Source organism: Rhinolophus ferrumequinum, chromosome 2, assembly GCF_004115265.2.
Source record: "Rhinolophus ferrumequinum isolate MPI-CBG mRhiFer1 chromosome 2, mRhiFer1_v1.p, whole genome shotgun sequence".
NCBI lineage: Eukaryota > Metazoa > Chordata > Mammalia > Chiroptera > Rhinolophidae > Rhinolophus > Rhinolophus ferrumequinum.
In genome coordinates, this window is record NC_046285.1 from 108,068,665 (window position 1) to 108,095,319 (window position 26,655).

At 55.2% G+C, this 26,655-nt stretch overlaps 1 protein-coding gene and 1 pseudogene across 4 annotated transcripts in view; both read left to right on the forward strand.

The window, feature by feature from the left end:
- The window catches only part of ADARB1 (adenosine deaminase RNA specific B1), a 113,388-nt gene that overhangs the window by 13,485 nt on the left and 73,248 nt on the right, over positions 1-26,655 (forward strand). Inside the window, exon 1 of one of the 4 annotated variants that reach the window (XM_033127319.1) lies at positions 12,972-12,989. The exons of the other annotated variants lie outside the window; for them this stretch is intronic. The gene's annotated coding sequence lies outside the window, so the exon portion shown is untranslated. Of the gene's footprint in view, positions 1-12,971; positions 12,990-26,655 lie in introns of those variants that run through there. 4 annotated transcript variants of the gene reach the window in all.
- Positions 9,047-10,178, forward strand: LOC117034439 (dysbindin-like; annotated as a pseudogene).

The following is a 26,655-nucleotide window of genomic DNA, read 5'->3' on the forward strand; positions in this document are numbered from 1 at the left end:
CAGTTCGATTCCTCGAGTCCCGTAAGGGATGGTGGGCTCCGCCCCCTGCAACTAAGATTGAACACAGCACCTTGAGATGAGTTCCCGCTGAGCTCCCGGATGGCTCAGTTGGTTGGAACATGTCTTCTCAACCACAAGGTTGCCGGTTCGACTCCCACAAGGGATGGTGGGCTGCGACCCCTGCAACTAACAACGGCAACTGGACCTGGAGCTGAGCTGCGCCCTCCATAACTAAGACTGAAAGGACAACAACTTGAAGCTGAACGGCACCCTCCACAACTAAGATTGAAAGGACAACAACTTGACTTGGAAAAAAGGCCCGGAAGTACACACTGTTCCCCAAGAAAGTCCTGTTCCCCTTCCCCAATAAATTCTTTAAAATAAAAATAAGTCCCTCCCTTAGCCCCCAGCTTTTTCTTTTTTGACGTAGTTTACACACTGTAAGGTGTGCACTCTGGTTTGCTGTGTAACAGCTGGCTTGCTTGGAGAGGGTAGGTGTAAAAGCCCTGATTTGTAGCACTTGCCAATTTCCGTGGCATAAATACTCCCACCCTTGTCTGTTTCAACCTACCAATGAGCTGTCAGTTGCTTCAGAAAACTCCTGAGGATGTAACAGCCCTTTCTCCTGAGCTGGTGCCACCTGCCACTGGAAGCTGGTGTGTGGCCCGACGACTTCCATGTCTGCATTCACGTGACCCTCTCCCACGTCCACGGGGAGGCTCCTGGTGCTGGCCTAAGTCAGCACCCCACCCCCTCCCCCATCACCATTGCGTCCTCCCTCCTGGCTTGAAGACCTAGTTTATTTATTTTTAAGTCATTCTCATATTCTACTCTGTGCTTTGAGGGCTGCCCTTTCCCCTAGATGTACAGATAGTAAATGTAGGGCTCAGAGTGACTTCTAGTGGCAACGTGGGCATTTGACCCATGAGCACTGTTGTGGGCCGTGTCCCCACAGGAGTGTGTAGAAAAACCATGTAGCATCTGTGATCGGAACGTTCTTTAAACCTGAGGCTTTGCTAGCATCTCATACCCATGGAGCTCTTTGTCTTCCTTAGTGTAAATTAAACGTTTTTCATTCCCTATTTATGTAGTCATTTAACAGGTAGTATTTGAATACCTCCTGTGTTTCAGGCACTTTGGAATGCAAAGGCATGGCAGTGAATAAAATAACTCAGGCTTTCTTCTGATACATCTTTAAGTCGTGCGTTTTTCCTATTTGATTGTCCTTGCCGAGCTTCTTCTTCTCAGACACCCGTGTGTCGCTGCTGCTGGTATTCTCTTAACATCAGCCCTACGTTAATCCGATGTTTTCCACGCTTCAGTTCTGAAATTACCTGCTTCCACACTAGCTGGTGTACTTTAGCTTAACTGCTTATATAATTATTTTTGTTTTGACTAAATTCTCACAATCAGACGGCAAAAAAATTGCATCTGGTGGTTTTTCATTAGGGAAGGTTAATGTTTTAAAAGGGTTGTGACAGTAGAGCAGTTGCAAGCGTTGAGGGAAGTAGCACTCTGGTGCGGGGACTGTCACCTGAGGAGGCACCGTGGGTGAGCTCCGGTCTTCCACTACAGGCCTGGATGGCGGCGGCTTTTTCACCCCCGTGAGGCCTCTCTGCCTCCTGAGGGCGTTAGGGCAGGTGGGGCTGTGACTTCTGGCAGCTTGGTGGCTCCGAGGGGCACATTGTTACGTGTTAGCCGTGTGCTTTGGTATCAGGTGCAGTGGAGGACGTGGTGACTCAGGTCCCCATTCTCCTGCTGGCCACAGTTGGGGACAGTGGCGGGTGTCCCTAGGGGACAGAGCCAGGGGACCACAATCAAGTATAGCTGCCATGGTGGGTAGGCTGGGAGTGCACGTGCCAGCCACTGGACCACAAGTCCATGTGCTCGTCTTCTGCCAGACTGGGGTTTCTACTTTTTGGTTCTGTACAGAATCAAGTTGTCTTTAATTTAAAAGTCAGTATTTTATTTTAATATGAGAAAATAGTTATATTTTATTTATTCAGATGATTTAAAAGACCTTGGAGGCCAACTTTCCTTGAGGAGGATACTGAAACGCAGCGTGTTTAAAGCTGGCTGGGTGGGCCTGGGCTCCGGGCCGCGAGCGTCCCGAGGAGGGAGAGGTCACTGCTGCTGGGTGGGTGGTCGGGCACCTTCCCCCCTTGGCTGACCCTGCAAGCACCCTTGACCACCCATGGAGGATGCAGAGAAGCCCCTAGGGCCGTTTGTTGGTCAGGTGACGTCTGACCTGAATGAAGGCCTGAGCTGGCCCTCCTTACTCTCTTGACCATATTGCACCTGCTGGTGGAAGGATTTAAAATAACCATCCAAGAAAAAACTTTTAACAGGAATAAATATTATCCTTTTTCTGTATAGTTATACTTTGGACTTACTCTTTGAAAGTGGCTGTTACGGGGGTCAAATCTTAATCTGAGGGTCGAGCCCTCAGAGATTACATCTTAGAATCAGGAATCCCAGCAAGTCATTTTTCCATTGTTGTGCTCCTGTTGGATTTTAAGAAATGGCGGCATCTTCTGTATCTTAAATTTGTAAGTCAGACAGATGCTGACAGTGTCACGAAGTAGGAAAAAGTGCAACCTCTCCCCGTGAATATTAAAGTCGTGGACAAGTTAGGGACTGTCCCAGCTCAGCAGATGAGGTGGAGGAAATCGGCGACACTCTTTAACAGCTTTTAACTCTGAGTCTTTATCTGAATAATGATTTAAAAGTTGTTTTAATAAGTAGAGCCTCCCAGTCCTACAAAATAGGCCTAATTCATCATCACATACGTTTGTGTTTTTTGTTTCTTTTTTTTGAAGGTCGCTCCTAGGTCCTGAGGATGCTCAAACCAGTGGTTTTCTAGATCCAATGGCTTCCTTGTCCTGCTCTCCAGGGCCAGTGGGCCCGTCTGTTACCAGGCTGTTGAAACCCTCTCGATGAGTCTCAGATTGACACACACACACACACACACACACACACACACACACACACACACACACTTTCCTCCACAGGCACAGTGGAAACCAGGAGTCCAGGCTCTGGGGTGCACACCCGCATGCCCGCCTCCCGCGGTGCAGGTGGGGTCCCGGCTCCTGGGCACGGCCAGGCGGCTCCAAGTCCGGGCAGGACAGTGTTGCTGGGACTGGACCTGGCTGTTCTAGATCTGCCCACCATTGCCGTGGGCAGGTTTCCAGAAGCAGCTGCTGGCACCCTGGCGATTTCTGACTTGGTGGCATTTTCCTGCCAGCTCTTGCAGCCTGCTCTGCGATTCTGGACCTAGTTCCTGTCCCGCGTGTGAAGGCTCAGGGTGTTGGCGACCTGAGGCTGCAATCTGTCACTGTGCGCACAGCCCTGTCCCAAGGAACCTGCCTGGTTCTCTTGGCCTGGCTGCGCTGTCCTTCCTGGGGACACGTTGGCAGGGTGTGGCCCCTGGCCCTTCTTGCAGTGGGACCCTGGGGGGAGACTGCCGGGCAAGGCCTCCTGGCTTAAGTGACGTCCAGACTCAGTGACTGTGCCCTCCTGTCTCTCCCTTGGGCACATCTCTTATCTGCCCTCTTAAGCACCTGCACGTGGGCTTCGTGTCCGCACGGCCGTGGCACTGTGGCTGCTCAGGAAATGTTTCATAAAATGGGATGAAATAACTTCCCTCCGGCACCTCATCCTTTCTGGTGATTTGTTCGCCGCCTTCTCTACTCATCTGGTTATTTGCGTGGCTCTGCGTGATCGGAACCTTCTCATTCGTAGAAGTGTAAGAGGTGGTTCGGGATTGTGATGTGATGTATAGTGTTCTCTTTCAGAAGATGGCGTTCTGGTGATTTTGTGTTTAAAAAGTGATGCTCTTTTGAGAAGTAAAATTATTTGTGAAATAAATTTGAGAAATAAAATTGAGAAATAAATTATTAGTGCAGAAGCCTTTTTGCAGCCCCCTGAGCGGTGGGTCTGAACCACAGTGGATCCTGTGCCGGTTACGGACCCGCATTCGGAGCCCCCGTCAGGCTGCCTGTCCTTTACTGAGGGCAGGGCCCCCAAATGCTGGGCGCCCATTTGGGCCCCGTGCTAGTTTGTTTCTGAAATTACAATCAGAAATCTTGATGTAACGCTTTGGAACGTTTTTGATGAATTCCCCAGGATGCTTTTGAATCGACGGATTTGGCGGGAAGTGTATTTCTGGTGTTTTGGCACCACCCCTATGAAGCCCGTGCACTGCGCCTGCGTGCAGGTGGGTCATCTGTGGGACACCCCCTCTGTGCACGGAGAGGCAGCACCAAGCACGCGTGTCCCGGTCCCCGCATGGGGCCTGGGGACGCAGTCCCGGGCTTTCTGTGCTCGGCTCTCCCTCCCAGCCTGGCTTTCCCGCTGAGGGGCTCTGTGACAGAGTGGGGGAGGTGAAAACACGTGAGATGTGGACCTTGCTCTCATGGAGATGTCTGGTGGTGCAGACACGTGTGTCAGGTCATGGCACATGCATGTAAAGTGAGAGCCTGGAACGGAGCCCAGACCTCGCCTTGGGGCACAGAGGGACAGTCTGCAGGAGGGCGGTCAGCATTTGCGCTGGGGTCTCCCGTCTCGGGCACCTGTCCCCACTGTCGCCACCTCATCTGTCTGGTCGGGTTTGGCCTCACTGTCCCTCTGAAATGGCTCTTCCAAGTCACCAGTGACTGTCCTTGCCAAGGGCAGTGGCCACTAGCCTGTGTCACTCAGGCTGCCCGAGCCAGCCGCTTCTCCTCCCGCCCCGCTCCTGCCTGCCCACCTTAGCTGGAGGCCATGCTTCTGTCCTGCTCTGGCTGCCCAGGCGTCCCTCTGCCGGTCGTGTGGCCTCCAGCCCAGCCCTGCCCTGGGCCTGGACGTGCTGCAGTGCACCGGCGCAGCACACACCTTCCTGTCTCACCCTCACCCACTGTCCGGAAGGCCTGTTCCCGTCTTTCCCCCCAGAACCCACTCTCAGCCCCACGGGTTCCCTGTCGGCTGTCCTGGGCACAGTCCCGCTCCTAGGCACATCCCTTCAGGTGACCCCTGCTTGACCTGTCCAGTGACTCCCCAGCACAGTGGGGGACATGGGTTTTCTCAGGAGAAAGTTCATGGCTCTTCTCCGGCCTCGTCCCTCCGTCTCCCACTTGCTGCTTGTAACTCAGCCCCCACCCCAGGCTCCATGTCCACTCTTCCCCACGTGTCCACCATTCAGGCGTCAGCTCAGATGTCTCCTTGCTTCCCCATGTCATGCTTGTCTATGTCCCCTGGTTTATGGGCACTGAGATGGCCCTGTGCCCTGGTGCCTGAGCTGTTGGAAGCCACAGGCGGCCCTGGTCGCTGTGACGGCTGCAGGCCTGTATGTAGCGGGCCGTCCACAGGACCTGCGCCCGGGCGTGCTCCTTGGCTTATAGCAGGAAACCTGGCTGCGGAGGCTTCCAGCTCCTGCGCCCCTCGTACCAGGGAGTGGGGTCGGGCTGGGACGGGGTTTCTGGACCTTCCCGTGTCCACTCTGCTATTCATCCTCAGGCTGGCCCCTCGGGTCTGGTGGTGGCTGTTCTGACCCCAGCCTGATGTTCCAGCAGACCGGAGGGGAAGCAGGAAGGGGCGCTGTCCCTACCGGGAAACACTGCCGGAAACCCCCGGCTTCCTTCTCATTGGCTGGAGGAGGGCTCCATGGCCATCTCTGGTCACTGGGATGTGGGGGCAGGGTCTGTGCTCAGGGAGGAGGGGCCAAAGGGCGTCCCCCAGGACCACATCGCAGGAGTCCCCGAGCGTGACTGCCAGTGACGAGCTGTGTCGGGATCTGTGTTGAGCATGTTTCTTCCCGTCCCGAGTTCTGGACCAGTGAGAGCCCCGCGCACTGCAGACAGGCGATTGGAGGGCAGATGAGGCCTCTTTTACAGAAAATTAGTTAGAGGCTGTGGCCAGCTGTGGCCATGAGGGCTTGCTAACCTTTTATCCCGAATTAGACCGACGTCCCCACCTGGTGACCAGCATGGCTGGGGACAGGGCAGGGTGCCCTCGGCAGGGACAGGCCCCTTCTGTACAGGGACCTGAGTGCATGGTCCCTGCAGCCGGGCCCAGCCACGGACAGCTGGCTGGGCAGCCACATTTTCCCTCCAGCAGTGACCTGTGCGCCCTCTGCAGGGAAGAGTGACCGAGCTGGACTCCGTCCACCTGGCACAGAGGAGCGAGCTGTGTGGGTTTTATCTGTGGGAGAAGTGTGGGAGTGGGGTGGTCTCAGGCCGGGCTGCATCAGGAACGTGGCCTGCCTGCCCCTGTCATTCTGTCCCATCTGCCCCAGGGATGGCTGCCCCCGCACAGCCCCCAGAGGCAGCGAAAAGCAGTGCCTCCTGGCGCATTTGCCTCTTCCTGGAAACCTCCTTCACGGTTTCTGAGCTGGATCATACCGGGAGAAGCCCAGAGTCATATCCAGAGCGGCTCCTGAGAGGTGAGGGGGTCTGGGGAAGTCGTCCGGGAGGTGGCAGGGACCGTCCTCCCCTCGGGTGTCACACCCAGCTTCCTCTACAAGTTCACTTTGTTTCCCCCATGTGTCTGAGCAGACGAGAGGGAGGAAGACCTTCCTGCCTTCCCCGCAGTGCATGTAGGTCAGGAAGAGCAGGGCATGGGCCCCTCGTTCTTCAGAGGGTATTTTCCACTGTGAGGTGCTCACAGTGCTGTTCCCTGTTAATTGGGAATAAAAGAGCAAAGCTGTGCTGGAAAAGCCAAGGTAAGCTCATGAGCTTTGCTGGACATCTGTGCAGATGAGGGGCGGACGGTGGCCTGGGGGCCAAAAGCAGGAACAGTGTCTGCTGCCTACACGGGTGCTGGGGCCGAAATGAGAGTTGTAGTTTGGAAGGTTCTCTTGGGCCAGATGGAGAACAGGTGTGGGTGGGGTGTGGGGGGCCCGCTGACTAGGCAGGAGGTGAAGGTGAGGCAGGTGGGGACTTGGGATATTGGGCTGTGCAGTGGGCAGGGCTGTGACTGAGTTGTGGGATGGAAGTGGTGCTTTTCAGGGGACCATATGGTGGCAGAGGGATAGAGCGGCAGGTCTGATTTGGACGTGCAGACAGTGACATGCAGACAGTTGGACGGGTCACTGGCATTTGCCTTTCTGGGCTGATGTTTCACAGGCGTCCCAAACTAAACATCTGGAACCAACCACTTTATTTTCCTACCCTTTCTCCTGGCAGTGAATTCCACTGACACCCCCCGTGTCCAGAAACATGACAGTCATCCTAGACTCGTCACTGTCACATCCAATTGCTAGCATGTTTTGCGCCTACACCTGGAGTGCCTGCTTCTCCATGTGTTTCCTGCTGCCCAGAGGCCCACAGGCCACCACTGTCTCTCATTCAAGGCCCTGCACAGAAGCCTGCTCACTGTCCCTCGGTCCTCCCTCATGCTCTCTGTCCCTCCACGGAGGCCATGGTATTATCCCCGTGCTTCCGGTCCCTTAGGGACCCACCTCTGTGTCTGCAGTAAAGCTGTAACTTAGTCCGAAGCCACCAACACCCTGCTTGATCTTGCTCTCGCCTGCCCCCAAGCTCTTTCTGACCGTCCCCCATGTGCTCCAGGTCCACGGCCTCCTCCCTCTGACCGTCCCCCATGTGCTCCAGGTACACGGCCTCTTCCCTCTGACCACTCTGTCTGCTTGGGTCCAGCTCCTGGCACATCTTGCTGGGTGTCAGCTGTAGCTTTCCCTGTGGTGCTTTTTGTCCATCAAAGGACCGCCGCTGTAAGATGGCCCTGCCCCACCTGGTTGTGGATGTGTCCCCTAGTCTTCAGTTGAGAGGCAGCTAGGGGATGTGGTTATTCGCCTGGTTCTGGAACCAGGCAGGTGTGTTTGGGTCCTCCCAGCCCTGCCTCTTACCAGCTGTGCAATTTAAGTCTCTGGGCCTCGATCTCTCCTTCTGCAAAGTTGGGATCCTGATACCTCATCCCCGTGAGGATGAGTATTTGGAGCGTTTGGGACAGTGTTGGATGGCAAGTGCTGGGAAGCTCTGCCTGCACCTGGTCGAGCGCCTCCTGAAGGGCGGGTCCCAGGAGGTCATGAGGCCCTGACCTTGCGCCTCGCCGCCTGTGTCTGGGAAGTAGGACCAGGGCAGCTGATTCTCAGTGTTTTAAGCTGACGCCAGATTGGCCATCATCCCTGTTAAGGCAGGAACAATTGACCCCTAATCCGGTGGCATAGTTTCCCAACAAAACAGTTTCCTTAGTCGTTTTCGCAGCAGGCAGGTGGAGCCAGAAACGGCTTCTCCAAGCTCTAGAGGTGAAATCTGGTGGCCGCTGGGATTGAAATGAAGCCTCGGCCAGCCTGGTAGCAGTGCCCACGTCTTTTCCTAGGGTGGTTAATTCAGCATTACTCTGATAGGTGGTGGGATTGGCCAGAAAGTGTAATTCCCATGGGGGAGCGGCATTTTCATTATATAGTTTTATGTCAGGTAAAGCTGTATCTGGGCATCCTTTATGCACACAGTAAAACCTAGCTGCTATATTAGGACCTTTTTCTTCACGTTGCTCTATGAGCCTTAAAAAAAGAAATTCGCCATTTATGTTCAATGCAAACAATGCTGTATCATTTCATGTAAATCAAAGCATAATTGCTAAACACAGTGTGTGCAGCCCAGAGCGTGCAGTGTTTGCTCACTCAGTGTTGTCCTCGGGATTGCTGGGGGGCTCGCTCAGGCGGGTTCTAAAGCCCCGCTGCACAGTGGAGCGGCTGTGACCACAAAGCAGAGACCTAGACACGGTGTCTGTGTGTGATGCTTGTATTAGATTCACCGCCCAGAATCCCAGGGACTGTCTAACAATATGAATGGCAAGTAGTCCAAATGTGGATTTATGAAGATAAAAACACCTGTGGAAAAATCGCATAAAACGTGTGTGAACTTAACGAAGGTGACTCTCATCTTCCCTGTCCACATGCGTGAGTTTACCTGTTTTCCAAACCTCATGTTCAAGATTTAAGAATGTATGTTTTGAAAACCCACCACTGGCTGCGGCGCAAGGGTGGGCTGCGAGTGTGAGGGGCGCGCGGGTGACAGGTGCTGGGGCACGAGGGTGGAGTCTGAGACCTAAGGGGAGAAGACGCGATGGCAGCGATGCTGGAGACCCTGCGCAAGCGGCTGCTGAGCGTGCAGCAGGATTTCACCTCCGGGCTGAAGACTTTAAGTGACAAGTCAAAAGAAGCAAAAGTAAAAAGCAAACCAAGGACTGTTTCATGTTTGCCAAAGTACTCTGCTGGACTAGAATTACTTAGCAGGTATGAAGATACATGGGCCGCACTTCACAGAAGAGCAAAGGAACGTGCAGGTGCTGGAGAGCAGGTGGATAGCAAGGTGGTCGTGCTGTCAGCACACTGGGAAAAAGAGACGACAAGCCTGATAGATTTACAGGAGCAGCTTAGCAGCTTCCAGGTTTAATAGCGGGCTTAGGATCCGTGACAGCAAATCTGACTCATTTGGAGGCTAGTTTTGAGGGGATAGAAAACCACCTGCTGAACCTGGAGGATTTATGTGCACAGTATGAATCAGAAAGATACAAACATGTGCAGTCCCAACAACTGGAAAATTACAAGAAAAATAAGAGGAAGGAACTTGAAACCTTCAAAGCTGAACTAGATGCAGAGCACACCCAGAAGGTCCTAGAAATGGAGCGCACCCAGCACATGAAGCTGAAGGAGCGGCAGAAGTTTTTCGAGGAAGCCTTCCAGCATGGCATGGAGCAGGACCTCTCTCTCCACTGGTTACCTGCAGATAGCAGAGAGGCGAGAGCCCCTGGGCAGCATCCTCCCTGGGGGTGAATAGCGACCTGCTGGAACAGATGGAGCTGATGGACGTATCCGACCAGCAGGCCCTGGATGTCTTTCTGAATTCAGGTGAACATAATACTGTGCTGTCCCCCATCTTAGTCCCTGAATCCAGTATCGGTCAGAAAGAAATTACTCTTTAGGTTCCAAATCCCTCTGAATTACGAGCCAAGCCACCTTCCTTATCCTCTGCCTGCACTGATCCAGCCACCCAGGACCCCAGTGAAGGTGTGAGGGGGTCCCCATTGTTCAGTCTGATGGAGGGAGTTGAGGTGGACACTGCCCTCGGCACTTTACACACCGACGACAGTGACTCCTAAATCTGGGCACTCACGTTTTCTGATCTCTGAAGGCAGACTCCGCTGTGTGCAGAATCCCACCGTGAAGGAAAGTGGTTTTATGGAGGCTCTTGATTTTCACACAATTGCCAATAATTTGTGAGAAACTGAAATGACAGCTAACAATAAAGTTTGAGGACTTGAAAAAAAATAATAAAAAAACAAAAACCCACCATTAAATAATAAAAGTTATTCACCACATATGGAAATGAAAACCAGCATTTGGAGATTGCATGAGATTATATGCGGCTAATGTTTGGAGTCAGGTTATAAGACCGTGCTGCAGGCTTTTCACATGGAGGGGAAGTGTGTGAAGGAAAGTGGAGTGCACACCTGCTGTCATGGCGCAGGCCCCTGTCACTGTCCCCAGCTCAGTGCAGCCACCAGCTCCCAAGAGAACTACCAGTTTGACAAGAGCTGTGGCCCATCCTGCACAGAGCAGAGCCGCACGTGACACACTACCCACTCACCTTTGATTATAAATTTAATGGACCCAAATCAAGCTAAAACATCGTCAGCCAGCTGGGCACTGCTGTGGCTTCCCACGGCTCCCGAGCCCACCGTGGGCTTCTTGGAGTGCTGCATCTCCTTTCAGTCTGTTGGTGGAATTGCAGGAGGTGTGTCAACTTTGCGCCCCCTTGCTCCCAACCAGTCACGGTGGGCTTCTCACATTGGCTCCATTTCTATCAGTGAAAGCAAGGAGTGAAGGCTGGCGCTCCTTGTCCACGCGTGCGGGGGAGCTGGGAGGGAGCCCCTACCCGAGGACCGGCCGCGGGGCCAGCAGGGCGAGCAGGGCGAGCAGGGCCAGCCGCCCGGGCGCGGGATGCAGGGCGCCGGCTTTGAGCTCGATGCTGGCCAGGGGCCGGTTCGCCGACGAGTTGCCCTCCGGAATTGGGGTCGGCCTCGGGCTGGGCTCGGGGTCCGTGGGCTCCGTGTGCGTCTGCGCGGGCAGGAGCAGGGTCAGCAGCAGCAGCAGCAGGGGTGCAGGCTGGGACGCCATGGCCGAGCGCTCGGCGCATCCCCTCGTCCCCCTCCTTAGTGCTGGCAGTCGCGGCTGAGTGCAGCGAGTCTACCTGCCGAGTCCTCTTGGGTCCTGTCCGGTAGGACCGCGCGCCGCACCCCTAACTCCCGCGGGCGGCTGTTAACGGGCGGCTCCGGGTGCTGCCCGCGCGCGCCCTCACCCTCGCGCCCAGGGTCGGTGCGCGCCCCCGCGCTGCGCCCCACGCCCGCCCGAAGCCGGCTGAGGGCCTCGGAGGGGCTCCCGAGGGACGCGGGTTCCACCGTCCGGAAACCCCCAGGTTCCACTGTTCTAGGGGACCTCGGGAAACCGTACCTCCTAAAGTATAAGCGCGGAGCTTTTGTTTTAAAAACCGAGCAATTAGACCTTTTTCTTAAGTATCCCTGGGACGGAACTAAAACGTGCTTTTGTTAACGCTTCTCCAGGGTTGCGCTTCCGTGGAACGTTTCCTTCCTGTGCTGGAGTTGAAAGGGTAACATTTCTTGAGTAAATCAGGCAGCTTGTGCTTTGGGAAGTTGTGATGCACTTTGCTGTCTTCGGCGCTGTGACGGATTTCCTCGCAGGCAGATGGTGCAAATGTCCACGTACTGCACCCTTAATACAGAGACGCTGGAATTTTTTGGACGCCCATTATGTGAGAAGACTAGAGTCTGCAGGTTGCTAAATGGGAAAAGAGAGCCACGTAACTGCCGGTGGGAAAAGCAGTAGCTGCAGCGGTGTTCGTATTATTTTGCTGGATCTGCTTATTCATCTCTAAGCACAAAGCGAGCACTTGTGCTTATTTTTATTCTAAGTCAGAATCGGTGCTATTATCTTCCTCACTTGAACTTGGTCAATTCTACTTGTTAGCAACACAGCGGTTTAAAATAATCCCCCATCGTATCCTTGGAAATGCTTTTGCAAGCAGTGTAAAATGAAAAGGTTAGGCTTCTCCCCCCGCCGCGCACTGTAGGCAGCCCCTCCACAGGAGTTAAGGATCAGGGGGAGCAGGCCGTGTCCACAGAACTCATTTGGGGTGCTGTTACCAGAAGGAGCAGGGTGGATTCTCCGACGGTCTATTTTTCAGATGTGACTGCATGTCCCATGAAAGAGCATATAAAAAACAAAGGGCGAGGGCTTTCTTCCAGGACGTAGGAAATGCCCTCGATGAGCCCCGAGCACCTGGCACTGCCCACGAGGAAGGAAGGGCTCCAAACCAAAACGCGGCTCCTGGGTGTGTGGGAGCCAGGAGCCCGTGGAAGAGCTCCCAACGGCCAGAGCTGGAGCAGGTCCAGCCTCAGCAGGTTGTGGTGTGGTGGATTCCAGCCCCGAGTCTAAAATCAACATACACTCGTCACACAGACGTGAATAAACGACTGACGAGTCCGTGGGGAGAAGAGGAAACTCCCTTGCAGACGCTCCATGTGCCTTCTGTGGCCGCCCTGTCCTCCGGGAGGGGCACACCGTCCCCCTAGGTGTGGGCTGTGCACGGCGACCTCCGGCCACAGAGGCCGCGGGGGAAGAGTGGTGTGGAGTGGAGGGGCTGGACAGACACCCCTCCGCCGGGGCCACGGTCAGCACCAAGGACGGTCATGGTGATGAGACGGAGCCTTGATGTGTGATGGGACCGCACGTGACCTCTGTGGCCTCCTTCCCGACAACCCATGTCCCCAGTCCAATCACGAGAAGTCGTCATGCTGACCCCAGGGGAGGGACATCCTACAAAATGCCTGACCAGCCCTCCTCACCACGGTCAAGGTCACCAAGGCCATCAAGAAGAGTCTCAGAAACTGTCATAGCCCAGAGGAGCCCTGGGGACACGGCGACCAAATGTCATGTAGTGTCCTGGCTGGGATGCTGACAGGAAAGGACAGTAAGTAAAATCTGAGGACATCTGAATACCCTAGGCCTTATTAGCTTAGTTAATGTGTTAATATTGATTCATTAATTGTAACACATGTACCGTGTGGGTATGTGGGCAGTCTCTGTCCTGTCGTCCTGGTTTTTCTTCAAATCTAAAATTGTTCTCGAAAGTAAACTCTACTTTGAGCTATAGTGTTTTTAAAAAGCTAGTAATTCCTTAGACGTTCCTTCCGTCTCCTCACCCTGTACCCTAAGTACCCCCCTGACTTCCTGGTCACTGTTTCCTTGGTTTCCTCTGAAGGTTCATCACCCTGTCTGTCACCTAAACAATATATACACCCTCTGGTTTTGCTCAGCAGGCAAAGGTCGCATTGCCAGCAGGCACTCCTGGCCGAGGCTGGGTCTCAGTGACCGTGGGTCTCCAGGGACTTCACTTGTGAGGGTCCCTCCCTGGGCATGTCTTCACGAGCTCACACGTTTATACATCTGTCAAAGTGAGGGCTTTCAAATGCAGCGAGTCAGGACTGCTGCTGTCCTTCCATCCTGTGCTGGGAGGCCTGGGACCATCTTTCTTAGGAGACGGCCTTGGGCATCACGGGGAGCCGCCTGAGAAGAAGATGTGGGTGCTGGGGGCTTCAGTTTGGGTTGATGGGGCTGTGTGTGGGTGAGGGGGTGCTTGTGCAGCGGGGGGGGCGCCGTCGGGGGTGTGAGCTTGGCCTCGAGTCGCGTCCAGGAGCGGGGCCAGAGGAGAGGGCCTCTGTCCGCTGCCCCCGCGCACCTCGGGACCCCCTCTGTCCGCTGTCCTTGTGCACCTCGGGACCCTGGGCAGAGGCAGGTTCCAGAAAGAAGAGGGAAGGTGGGGCAGTGGAGGCGCAAGGGGGTGGACCCGGCTTGGTGTGTTGCCAAGGCAGGTTCTTTAGCCTGAGGGGGAGCTGCTGCCAGACTGCTGGCGGTGGCTGCTGCAGGGCCACTGCGGGGGCCCGGAGCAGAGGATGCAGTGTCAGAAGTGACGAGTGAGTGTTTGGGGCGGGGGCACCAGCCTTGGGAGGCCCCCTCGTGCACGTCACACACATTCCTGCAGGTCTTTTGGGGTGACTGCTGGCCATGAGGACTCTCGGGTTTTGTGGCCTGAATGTACAGGTGGCACTTTTCCCTCGGGGAAGTACTCCCACGAGCGCACACATTCTGAGTGTGGAGTCAGAGAACAGGGTGGAGAAACTCACCTGACGGGCTGGGAGTGACTTTTCTGTTATGTTGTACCGTGCTTCCCCGAAAATAAGCCCCATTTAAGATGGTCAGCCAGACGGACACATTTAGTACGTTTTGACGATGTTCCAGAAGGTGACATGACTGTATTTGAATAAATGTAGATTGTTGTACACGAAAAAATGAAAACATCCCCTAAAGCGCCCTAATGCGTCTTTTGGAGCAAAAATTAATATAAGACCTAGTCTTATTTTCAGGGAAACGCGGCAGGATGCGTCATTGATCCTTTGTGTTTTAATACTCGAGTGGTGTTTGTAGAGGAGCATTTGGGTTCGTTTTGTAAGTGTGGTGGAAGACACGACGGCCTGGTTCCATTTCCCTCAGATACCCCCAAGGCTCGCCCCTCTGGTCTCCTGCCGCCTCGGAGGTCCTCAGGTCACATTAATGGAATATTGTAAGTGACACAACACGTAAGCGTTAGCCCTACGGAGACAGTGAACCGTCTGGACATTGTGCACATAAAAGACCCTAACGTCACTCCCAGACCCCGTCGAACACGCTTCATACCAGTGTCTGTCTCCGTGGCTGCGTTTCCAGAGCTGGCCTCTGAGAGCATCCGGGGCTGCGGGGACATGTGGGACTGACCTGTCCTCAGAAGCGCTGAGCTCCGCACTGCGCGGGCTTCCTTCCCATGGGGCGCCCACAATGGGGGTTGGGGCCTAGAGCGCTCCCTCGCTGGTGCAGCGTTTCGCTGGCGACCCTGCTGTCCTGTTCTGTAAGCGGTAGCAGCAGGCTGGTGTGGAAATGCTGTGGTGTCAGAGCTCTTCGTTTTCCCCCCTTTCCACAGCAGTATTAATTCCTTTCTTTTTCTTGATTGCAATTGAATCCTGTAAGAACAGGCTCATGAAATTCCTCGGGAGGTTTTTACAGGTCCCTTTCTCCACTTGGCTATGATACCTGCTGGGTTTAAAGCCCTGTCCTGAAGTTTCACAAACCCCTGCCCTGTGTCCAGTGTGGCTGTGGCATGTTTATGTTACAGTGCAGACTAGTGTACTAAGCACAAGTGTAGTCTGGCAGTGAACTTGCTATTCTAAGTGTGTTCGTTGTCATTTCTGCAAATCATCCTGAGTGGGAACTAGAGGGGTGTGTAGACGTGAGCACTGCCATGCCTGCGTCCAGTTCTTGATGTGGGTCCCCACAGTAAATCCCGGAGAGCACTGGGGACGCCACCGGGCTCTGGTGCTTTTCTGTCCCCCTTGTCTCTTACTCTCCTAAAAATGAGTGGCTTGGGAATCCATCAGAACAACACATTAACGAAGAATGAATTTTCCTAGCAACATAAAAACATTTAGCCTACTTTATTTTCACAAGCCATGCTTAGTGCTGTCTGTGGTAGGTTGGGGCCCTTCCGGTGGGGGGCACAGCAGGCCCCAGGTTGGCGAGATGGAAGGGTTGTGTGCAAATGCAAGTTCTGCGCAGCGAAAGGTACCATGGCCACAGTATACGAGGGTTGGAACATGCAAGTCATACAGCAGGGTTCGGAGACGTGTTTTCCATGTATTCCACATTCTAATAAAAGAACATTCAGATATCTGCAAGTCTCTTTTTCGGGATCCACACGTCGGTCATTTAGCTTGTCCTAGAAGGAAGTTTTGTTTTCCTCTGTGAGAGAAGTCTTATCAGAGGTTTAAACAAGGGCAAAGAAGGCTTTGTGGAAAATGAAGGTGGCAGAACGAATTTCTGGGTGCTCTTTGCCCTTGCCCCCACCCCCAAAGCAGGAGTAGGTGCTGGACCTGCAGGCCCCAGGGGAGGGGGGGGCAGGAGTTGTACAAACACAGAGGTGTGGTTTAATTAAAAATTATAAAGGGGACCTAATGTTCCCACAGCCGGGATCCAAAAAGGACAAGAGACAACAAAGGCATCAGAGTTTAACTAGAAGAGGTAAAAGAATGTGTTTGCCATCTGCCCAGAAAGGTGGGCAGCAGTGCCGTCCGGGGGTGCTGTCTGCGGGTGGGGGGTCCTGCAGCTGCGCTGCCAAGATGGTCACCACGTGAGAGCACAGCCCCAGGGCGGCAGATAAAACAGCTCAGACAATGAAAGAATTTGCTGGGGTAGCAGAAATGTAAAATTAATATGCAGGCATCAGTGATAACTTTCATAGACACAGAAGAACCCAGTCAGAAGATATTATAGAGGAGACGCCATTTACACTAACAACAAGAAAGCACTTAGGAATAAACGTAATAAGTACTGTTCAAAACTTAAGTGAAGAGAATTCTAAAAAATTATTTCTCAAGAAAGACACAGGAGCCTTAGCAGATGGAAGGGCTTGGCTTATTCTTGCTGAGGATGTCCAAGCGCATTAAGACAGCAGATTTCTAAGTTAATGGGCAAATGTAATGGGATTCCAGTAAAAATAGGAACACAAGACTCATTTCTTCCCTTGGGCTGCACATGTTGACTATAAAATTGACAGAAAAGCGAGCATGCCTAAAGACCTAGAAAACTCAGAAGAGGCGGGGCCGTGCCGGGGAGACCAGCCCCACAGACACTGAAACGCGTGGGCATGACGTGGGCACGACTAGGCGGACAGTGAGTTCAGGATAAGCCCAGATCAGAGGGGATTCTGGTGTCTGATTCGGCAGGTATCCCAAATGGCCAGGTCAAGGTGAGCTTTTTAAGAAGGGATTTGGGGATGACTAGACACCATGAGGTTTCTACCGCACACACACACACACACACACACACACCGCCTTTCACTGAGATACCATTTCTCACACGTCAGATTGGCCCAGTGCAAAGGTCGTGAAAGCTGTCACTCGCCCCGCCTGGTCGGGACGGCGTCTCAGTGAAGGTGAGGAGGCCTCTGCAGCCCTCAGAGCGTTAGCATTTGGGGGCTCCCTCGGGGTACCTGCCATGGCCTTGATACTGAAGCCCCCGACTCCTTAGGTCCTGGGTTCTAATCCCACGGCCTCTCGGCACCTGTGTGCACAGCAGCGGGTACCCTCTGAGTCCCCGGTGCTCTTGGGGACTTGGGCCATTTGTCCTCCCTCCACACCTGCGGGTATTGGATCGAGGGGTTGGGTTGGGGCAGCTCGGTGCTCGGTGCTCGGTACTGCTTACGGAGCTCGGTACTGCTTAGGGAGCTCACACCCTCCCGAGGACACGGTGGAGGGAGGGGGCTGAGAAGGGCGGTGCCCCATCTGCGCAGGCCGTGTGGGCGCCGTCAGCTCAGTGGGCCGCCCTCGGTGGGAGCGCCGTGCACACACAACAGACAGTGTTGGCTGCACTCGACTGAGTGTGCCAGGAGTGTGAACTGAAGTCAGGCAGAGGTGAGGACACACAGCTGAGGGGCACAGCAGAGCCACCGGCAGGCAGAGCTTGTGCCCGGGGCTGTGCCAGCCCCTTCCGCTGCTGAGCCACGGCCCCTCTGCCAACCGTGCACTGTGCTCTGCTCCTGGGTTCCTTTGAAAGCTGACCTGTTGTCTGATTTGAAAATCAACTGTATGGTTCCTAATGTGGACCTAAGGGCACGTGGTTGAGTGGCTTATACACAGAGGTGACCAGGGTGCAGGGGCCATGGCAGCGTTGGGGCCACTGCCAGGCTGCTGTGCCTAGTGGGGCAGCATGGGGGTCCGGGCCAGGCCCCCTTCCAGGCTGGCACTGTTCGCTCGCTTACAGGTGGGTGACAGGAGAACCAGTTTGGGTCCTGCCGGCGCCTGTGGCTCCCGGTGCCCTGGCTGTCAGGTGTGGGCGACAGCTTTGCCTCAGGCAGGTCTCTGCAGTGGGACAGCAGCGGCCCGGGGAATGAGGCAATGCCAGGCTAGTCAGTGCCTGGCACGGGGGGCCTGAGGCCGCACTGGCTGCTCAGATAGCCTGCTGGAGGTCTGCTCTCGTGGACAGCCAGGCTCCCCCCACCCCAGCGCGATTCTCCCATCGGGTACCACTCAGCCCCTTTCCTGATTCGCACAGCCCCCTCCTCTTGGACCAGGCCCACATGGAGGCTGTTTGTGCGTAAGAGGAAGCCATCACTTAGCCGGATCACGGGCCTGGCTGGTGAGCACTCGCCTCCCTCCTCCCTCCATGCGCCCCTTTGAGGCACCCTCAGGCCACGTGGTCTGCTGGGGCTGCCGAGCCCTGGGCGGCCTTGAGTCTGGTGCTCGAGGCCTGCAGGCTGGGCTGCCCTGGCACGAGTAGCCCCCACCTTTAAAGACTGCTGGCACGGGCTGATGGGAAGTGCCGTGCTCCCCTCCCCTGGGGTCTTGCTGCTCTGTGTGCAACGCCTTCAAGCTTCGTTCCGTGCTGGGGGCGGCCGGAGAGCCAGCAGAGATGCCCGGTTATGAGGTGGCCCTGCTGAAGGCCTGCAGACCCTCACTGGTGCCCTGAGACCGTGATCACCTCCCCGAGTGGCCTGGCCGTGAGTATGGAAGTGACATTTAAAGCAGGACCACTTGGCCCATATGGCTGCTTACATTGCAGTGAAATAGAAATAAAAGTCCATTCTCTCAGTCGCATGGCCCCAGCGGGCACAGCGCTGTGTTGGGGGACAGCACAGGGCCAGCAGGCAGGTGGCGCGGGTGCCGACGGAGGGCGGCGCGCGGCCCGCTCGTGGCCCGCGTCCTGCCTTCTCTGTGCGTGCCATGGCTTCTCACACCTCTAGCTTTTTCTGTTACAAAACTGTGCTTCAGGGTGGACAGTTCAGACAGTACAGACAAGGAAAAGAAAACAAGTCGTCTCGGCACTCAGACGCTCTCCAGAGCCGTCCTGCGGTGGCGTCCTCACGCATGGGTGGGCACGCGCGCACACAGGCTGGCATGGGGGGGGGGGTTCATGGGTGCACTTCCACCTGTGACCCCGTCCTCTGCAGCGGGGAGTGGCCATGGCCGTTGTCCCGCTCTGCACCTGGGGTGAGCAACTGCCCGACACGGCGCAGCGCTGGCTGCTGCGTCACGTGGGCTCTGGCGTTCACGTGTGTGGCCGTGCAAGATAGACGTTGCTTGTGTGCGCACACGTGGTCACGGCACCGGTGGGCGTTGCTCCACCCACGCCGCGTGGCCCCGCCCCCTGCTGGACGGGCTCTTTGGGCAAGTGGGTGGCCTGAGTGACCTGGTGGTTCCAGGCCGGCGGTACGGCCCAGTGTGTCGGGAGGTGCATGCGTCGTGCGCTTCTGTCTGCCGGGAACAGAAAAGCCCACTGCATTCTAGTGTATTTCTCCCTGAAGGTGACTTCGAATTCCTGCGGTCGATCGTTCCATCGTGAGGCGGTCTGTCTGTGCAGCTCCCTGCTGCGCCCGGAGGGTTTCGTTTTTCCGTCTTTATAGACACTCTTGAGGTCAGATGCTCTCTGTTCCTACCCCACAGCCCTTCCTCCACGAAGCTTTTTAACTTTCTGCCCCATTCGCTAGTGCAGGGGGAAGAGAAGCTCAGGTTCACCAGTGTGCTTTGTATTTATTTTTACGTGACCTCTTTCACTTCCAATTTTTTTTTTTAATTTATTGGGGTGACAATTTTCACTTCTAAATTTTGAGAAGAAAATGTGAGATTCTTTTCTCTGCATAATTTTCTTCCTTGACGAGAAACCCCTGTCAATAATAGACTCTGAAAGTGGGGGATTAACGTGAGGGCGGTGCGGTCAGCATTTTCCACCCACGGAACAAACTTGAGAGTGTTAATCTGTTTGCCGTGTGAAATAGTTGTTAATTCCTTCTCCAGTCCGCGTGGACACAGGACATGCGTGTCCCGAGTCATCATGGTTCCCAGACAGGGACGCGGGTGGGGGTGCGTGCGCGGGGTGCGTGCGCGGAGCGTGTTGTTAAAGACGCAGGGGAGGCGAGGCGGGAGGGTTGCCCTCGGTGGCGAAGGAAGCCCCTGCACCGAGGGGACTCTATTTTACTGTCTAGGCGATGAAGCTCTTCACCTGTGGCAGTTTGGGGCCGAATCGCGCCGGTCGGAGCACCCCTGCGTCCCTGGACGTTCTCCGGGTCGCGGGCCTTTACTGCACCTCCAGTGTTTCTAGTTACAGTTGCTGTCGGGATTCATTTTCCTCTGAACAGCTCGTCATGAAGCTTTGCCATTATCTTAAAGATAGTAACCATGAAATGAAATGTCGCGGGCCATGTGGTAGCAAAGCCCTGCGGGCCTTGTCCGCCGCACCCGCCCAGGGCCCCGGTGTCGGTGTCGGCCGACCCGCAGGCTGCTGGGGGCGCTGTGCTGAGGTCGGGATTCCCGGCCCCCCGGCCCCTGGGATCACGGTGCTGCGGCCTCTGCGGGCCTGCCTGCTCGTCCCTTCTCCTTCCTGCTCGGCAGCAGCCACGTCTAAACGCCGCGTTTTAACCAGTGTCGAGGAGACACACACGCGCGTGCCCAGTGCCCAGAGCAGACGTGCTGCTCGGCCAGTCGGCACAGCGTGAGCTTCTGTGGGACCCCCCCAGGTAGGGACGGCGCCGCCAGCCCCCGAGCCCCGCCCAGGGTGCACCCCGCAGGTGCCCCACGGCATCCCTCTGTTGTAAGTTTCCGTTCGCTCGTTCAGACAGTGCAGTTTTGTGTCTTGCTTTTGTTCAGAGCTGTGTCTAAGGCTCCCTGTGGCGTTGACGTTTATTTTGCTGCTCTGTGTACTAGTCCCCCTTCGGACCCTATTGTGCATTTATTCATTCTGCTGCTGACGGACACTTAGGCATTTCGGGGCAATTATGAGTAAAACTGCTATGGCCATTCTGAGCCGCATTTTTGGATAAAGAATGACAGGCCTTCCCCGGGGGGGGCATAGAGGCATGGATTTCCACATCAGTGGGCAGTGCTGGCCTGTGGCCTGTGGGGGCTTCAGGCTCCCACCCCACCGGGCACCATGGTCTTGTTAGCCTTTGCCATTCTGTGGGCACCAGGGCTGTTCTGTGCGGTTCTGAGCGTCCTCCCTGGTTGTTAATGACATTGAGCATTTCCTTTATGCAGAGTGACCACTGGAACTTTTGCAGCACCTTGTGCTGTGCCCAGCCAAAGGCTCAGGTCACCAGGGAAAAAAACGGATACAGGGACAGTGCTCTCTGCCACAGCTCCTGTCACACCTCCATCTTTTTTTTTTAAGAAAAAAGCCCTTTTCTCCCCCTTATAATTTAAAGAAATTGGCTCATTATTTCTGAATTCCACCACAGGTGTCTTTTCTGGAGGTGGCTGTTTTATTTAGCTCTTGAAAAGGCGTAAATACTTCACAACCTTAATATCCATGTGGCAAGTTCCCTGGGGACACGTCCAGGCTCCTGGCTGCCTCTTCCCGGCTGTGGCCTCTGGGACTCCCGCTGGCTCCCCTCCTGTGGCTCCTGCCAGGGCAGCGGGCCGGACCTGGGCAGCGGGGGCGGGCACCGTGCTGAGCAGCAAGTCTTTCTGTCCCTGTTCCTCCTGGTGCAGAGCTGCTCAGTGACACCCCATTCTGTCCTGAATTGAATGAAGTAGGGGAGGGGACAACAACATGGGGACGTAGGGGGATGTGGACCACCCACATTCCTCTTGGTTGGTCTGCCTGGGCTGACCTGGGGAAGGGAGGAGCCGCCCCCTCTGCAGACACTCTCTCTGGTTTCGAGCGCTGGCTGTTAAAGCAGGTGCCCATGCAGTGGACTGCTTGAGTGGGGACACTTTTGAGAGTGCAAGGGCCTGCGATCACCGGATGTCCTGAGCAGCGTGGACCCTAAGTTACGATCCCAAAGGCCAGAGCATCCAGGAGGGTGCAGGATGAGCTGTGAGTAGTAAGAGGACCCATGTGTCCCCTGAGCCGCAGCCCAGACGGGGCCTGCTGGTTAAGTCTGTATCCCCTGAGCCACTGTGCTGACGGGCCTGTGGGGGCTGCGGGAAGATGGCTGGAGGTGGACACAGGATGTCTCAGTATTGCACGCCACATCGTCTTACTGTGCAGTTTTATTCGTCCTTGAAAAAGGGAATGTTCTTGCTTTGCTGAATGCCTTTCCTCGGGCTATTTGGGGCAGTAAAATGTGATGATGTGACTTAAAAATATTTTGCAAAATGTGAATTACTCACCTTGGCCTGAGCTCTTTCCATGTCCCTCCATAATGGGCGCGGCACAGCTGTCTTGGGACTGCTGTCCTTGGTTCTGCCCGGAAGCGCCCAGCCCGGGTCCATGTGACCGCTGCCCGTCCTAGAGGGCCCGCCGAGGGACAGCAGCGCCGCTGTGTTCTTTAACTCGTCACCGTCGTGGTGGCTCCTGGCTGCTGACCAGCCCTTCCTCGGCGTGAGCACGGCAGCTCAGCCTTTCACTCCACACTGGTTTTTCCAAGATTTCAAACTGGAAGTCACAGTTGCCTTTCACATTTGAAGCAGAGCACCGTGTGACTAGCCATATGCCCATGTCACATATGGGGACATTCATCTTTAGTTAAAAGTACTTCTAAACCCGCTCAAGTTGCACCGTTTGTTTAGACACTGAGGAGAGCCATGTGACGTGACATGGTGGCATAAAGCTTTCCTTTAGTGAATATTGGGGTTAGAGACATACCCTCCGGACCAGCTGGGGGATTACTGTCTGGGCACGTGTCACCAGGCTGCGCTCGGAGGTTTTCCCGGTTCCGCCCTTAAAAGGCTGACACCTTTGAGATGGAGCACACAGCTGGCACGAGAATAGCAGTAGGAGGGGCTCCATTTGTCAGGCGTGTCAGGAGCAGGATACGCGTCTCAGCACCTGCACTGGGAACCCCTGGCAGGTACAGGACATCCGTGTGACGCTGTCCCACAGAGGCACAGACGGCCGCAGGATGCACCTCAGGACAGCACTCATTTTATGTAGAGGTGCAGGGAGGTGGCCATCTGTCCTCACAGGCACAGGGCGGTCTGGGTGCCCGGCAGATGGTCGCACTTGCTGCCAGGGCACAGGGCAGTCTGGGTGCTGGGCGACCGGGTGCACTCGCTGCCAGGGCACAGGGCTGTCTGGGCACTGGGCAGCCAGGTGCACTCACTACCAGGGCACAGGGCAGTCTGGGTACTGGGCAGCTAGGCACACTCGCTGCCAGAGCACAGGGCGGTCTGGGTGCCCGGCAGATGGTCGTGCTCACTACTAGGGCACAGGGCAGTCTGGGCGCTGGGCGGCCAGGCGTGCTCGCTGCCAGGGCTGTGCCTCGGCGGGGTCTTCATGCTGGAGGGGGCCCTGAGCTGCCGCAGGGCTGAGACACAGCAGGCTAGTCCACATCCTGCTGCTCAGGAGCGTGTCGGGCACCTGCCAGCCCAGGGACCTGGCCGCGTGGACCTGGGAGTTGCCGTCTTCACCCGAGGGTTCTCGAGGCCTCCCAGAGCAGCCAGCGCCCATCCAGCACCCAGTCTGTGCCGGGAGCTGGGCGGAGCCTTTGCCTGGACTCCTTATTCAGTCCTTGTGCAGCCCTGTGTAGGTGGCACTGTCACTAACCCTGGTTCCTGAGGGAAGCCCGAGGCACCGGCAGAGTGGAGCCTGCCCAGTCTGTCCCTAACCCGGACACACGGCTCTGTGCAGAGGTCGGTGGGCTGTCTCGCCAGGGAGTGAGTGGGTCCTTGAGCCCTGGTTCACCACAGCAGCACCAAAGCAGGGTGATCTTTGGGGGTGCATGTCCCCCAGCTCTGTAGCCCCCTGTCCACTCACAGACAAGCTCCATAAGGGCCCAGGAGACAGGTAACATGACCAGTCATCTGCGGACAAGCAGTATTTTGTACTTAGTTCTAGTCCTTTATCCCAGAAATGCAGAAACACATGCTTTTGGACATTTGCTCTCACCTGTTGGTGGTCAGGAGGCAGAGTGAGTGAGTCGGGGACCCACTGTCACGTGTCAGAGCTCTGTGCACCCTGCTGTGCTCGTTGGGCCTTCATGGCCAGGGCAGTGGACAGCTTTGCAGTGGCTCTGGGTCATCCAACCCTGACGGGCCACAGCCAGAGAGAGGCCCCTTACAGCTCACGCGCCGTCGTCAAGGACCTGGCTTCCCGTGGGCACTTGCACCGTGACCTCCGCCCCTTTCCTGCAGCTAGGGTTCTGAACTTGCCGTGTTTACGATGTGAGTTTAATAGTCGAGACGTCTTTTGTTATTTGCATCAGTGAAAGCCAAGGGTTCTTGCAGGAGTCCTATGCTGCTTCTGCTTTCACGTGTGACACACGTAAGGAATTGCTCCTTTGCTCTAAAACACCAGTGTGTAGCCTGCGGTTGTGTCACACACAGAGTCACGGTGGTGAGTCCAGGGGCCATGGCCTTGCCCAGGCGTCTCACCTAAATCTGGGGCCAGGTTGTCCTCCCAGTTAGATATCAGGGACACCGACATACCCTGCAGGGGACTTTGTTTATTCCTTTCTGTGACGCCCAAACCTGAAGAGGTGTGTGTTTGTTCATTAAACGACTTCACTTTTGTCCTTCTCTGCGTCAAGAACTGCGGTTTTGCTGCTAGAGACCAAGCCCTTGGCACCAAGTGGGCACTGGGGATGAAAGGTACACGCTCTGAGGGGTGCAGGTTGAGTCACCTCCCAGGTGAAAGCCCCTCGGGGCTCAGCACAGCACAGCTGCGTGTTTGAGCCACTTTTCTCTTGTAAACAGGGTCAGTCTGGGAACTGGCCTTGCCCGGGTGGAGGGCACCTGGCAGGGCTGCGCCCGGGCCCTCTGGCAGGGGCGATCTCCATGCGTCTGCCCTTTGCCTGGGTTCCATGTCTTCCATGAACCGTTCTTACATTTCTGAGTTTCTTTTAAGAGAGTTGACATTTTGTTCAAAACAGAATGTGCTCCCCGCGGGCTGTGTGCTTAGCTGAGAAGCAGCCCCGGAAGAGGAGGCACTGCATGGCCGGGCGGCAGCCGCTTGGCGCTGGGCGGCCTCGTGCCTTTTTGGACCCCCCCGCCCTGCGGGGCTCCCTGCGCATTTCTGTGGGCCTCTTCAGGCCTCTGGAAGGACACGAGGGACCGTGAACACACGGCAGCTTCACGTGGAGAAAGGGCTGATGTCTCGATTTTCACTGTTTAATGACCCCTTCGTCAAGGTCTTGTGGACAACATCTCCTGCCCACACTGGTGCCCGGGAGCAGCAGACAGCGCTGTGGCATTTCTTGGACTTCTTCTGGGGTGAATGAAAGTGACCTGGCTCTGCCGAGTGCCACTGCCAGGCGTGCTTCTCCGAGGGACAGCTCCCTGCTGCCCTCTGGTTCATTCTTCTGACGTCTGTGTTCACGTTCCAGGCCAGCTTTTTGGGCGTGTGAGAGTGTTGTGTGTGTGGGAAAAGCATGGGCAGGTGCGTGCTAAATAGTGCGTGTGATATGCGTGGGTTCCTGTGATATATAAGGGCCTCGTGTGATATTTAAAGGCTTCCTGTGACATGCATGGGGTTTCTGCGATATAAATGGGCTTTCTGTGACATACCGGGGGCTTCTGTCCTACACGAGGATTTCTGGCACATACCTGGGAATCCTGTGTTACATACGGGTGTCTTTCTTGTCCCCTGTGATGCACCCTGTGTGGACTTGTTAGTACACATGGCACCTCCCTCTTCATGTGGCTGATGCATTTTATCGTTTTTCTTTCACAGTAAAAAATAGTTTTTCAAAGATTTCTGACTTTATCCAACTAATGTGATGCACGTAAGTCCCTCGCTTGCTGTGACGAGTGCATCTCAGTATGTCCTGTGCCGACACTGCAGATACTCACACAAGTCCCCGCTGGGCGAGGGCGCCCTTTAAAGGGACTGCTGGGCGGAATCGCAGTACCGTGTGGCCCCTCGGGGGTGTGCGGCAGGACCCAGGTCCTCTCTCCTGCCTCTTGCCAGAGGTAAACAGTTCAGTTTGTGTCCTCTCCCCTTGGTCTGCGTCACCATAACTGTACGTCGTGCGTCTGTTTGTTAGGTCACGTGGGCACCTACATGCTGCCTCTCCAGCTGTCAGTTTTTATGAGTTATAGCCTGAGATTTGTTCTCATGAGGTTTAAAACATGTGTAGCTGTTTCTTATCTATCATTGGGCTTTCTGTGCTTTTTCTACAGCTTCAGTCTAAAAATGTTAAGACAAGGGAAGCAGTATCTATAGTGTTATGATAATGTAAATATATTTCACTGCAGAACCAAGTAGTGTGACTGGAGAAGGAAGAAAGTATAATTCTGTGTCACGAAACCCTTGCCCAGGAAAGGAGGGTGTTCTACAGGAACCTCGAAGCTTCTTTTCAGGGTTCAGTGCCGCTTCTGGTTCTCTGGCTGCCGGTGGGCCCTGCCCCACCAGGTCTGTTTCGTGGGCTCCATTTTTGTTTTGCCTCCTTAACCCGCTTCTCCATGGGACATGTGGCTCAGAGATTTTGGGGCTCTTCATGCAATGTTCCCACATGAGTTATTTTGACCCCATACTTGATTGACAATTCGGCTGGGTCTAGAATTCTAGGGTCACGTAATTTTCCCTTCAAATTCAGAAAGCATTTGCTACTATTTTCCAGACTCTAGCTAATGAGAAGTCAGATGGCAGCCTGATCCTTGTTCTTTCGCAGGTAACTC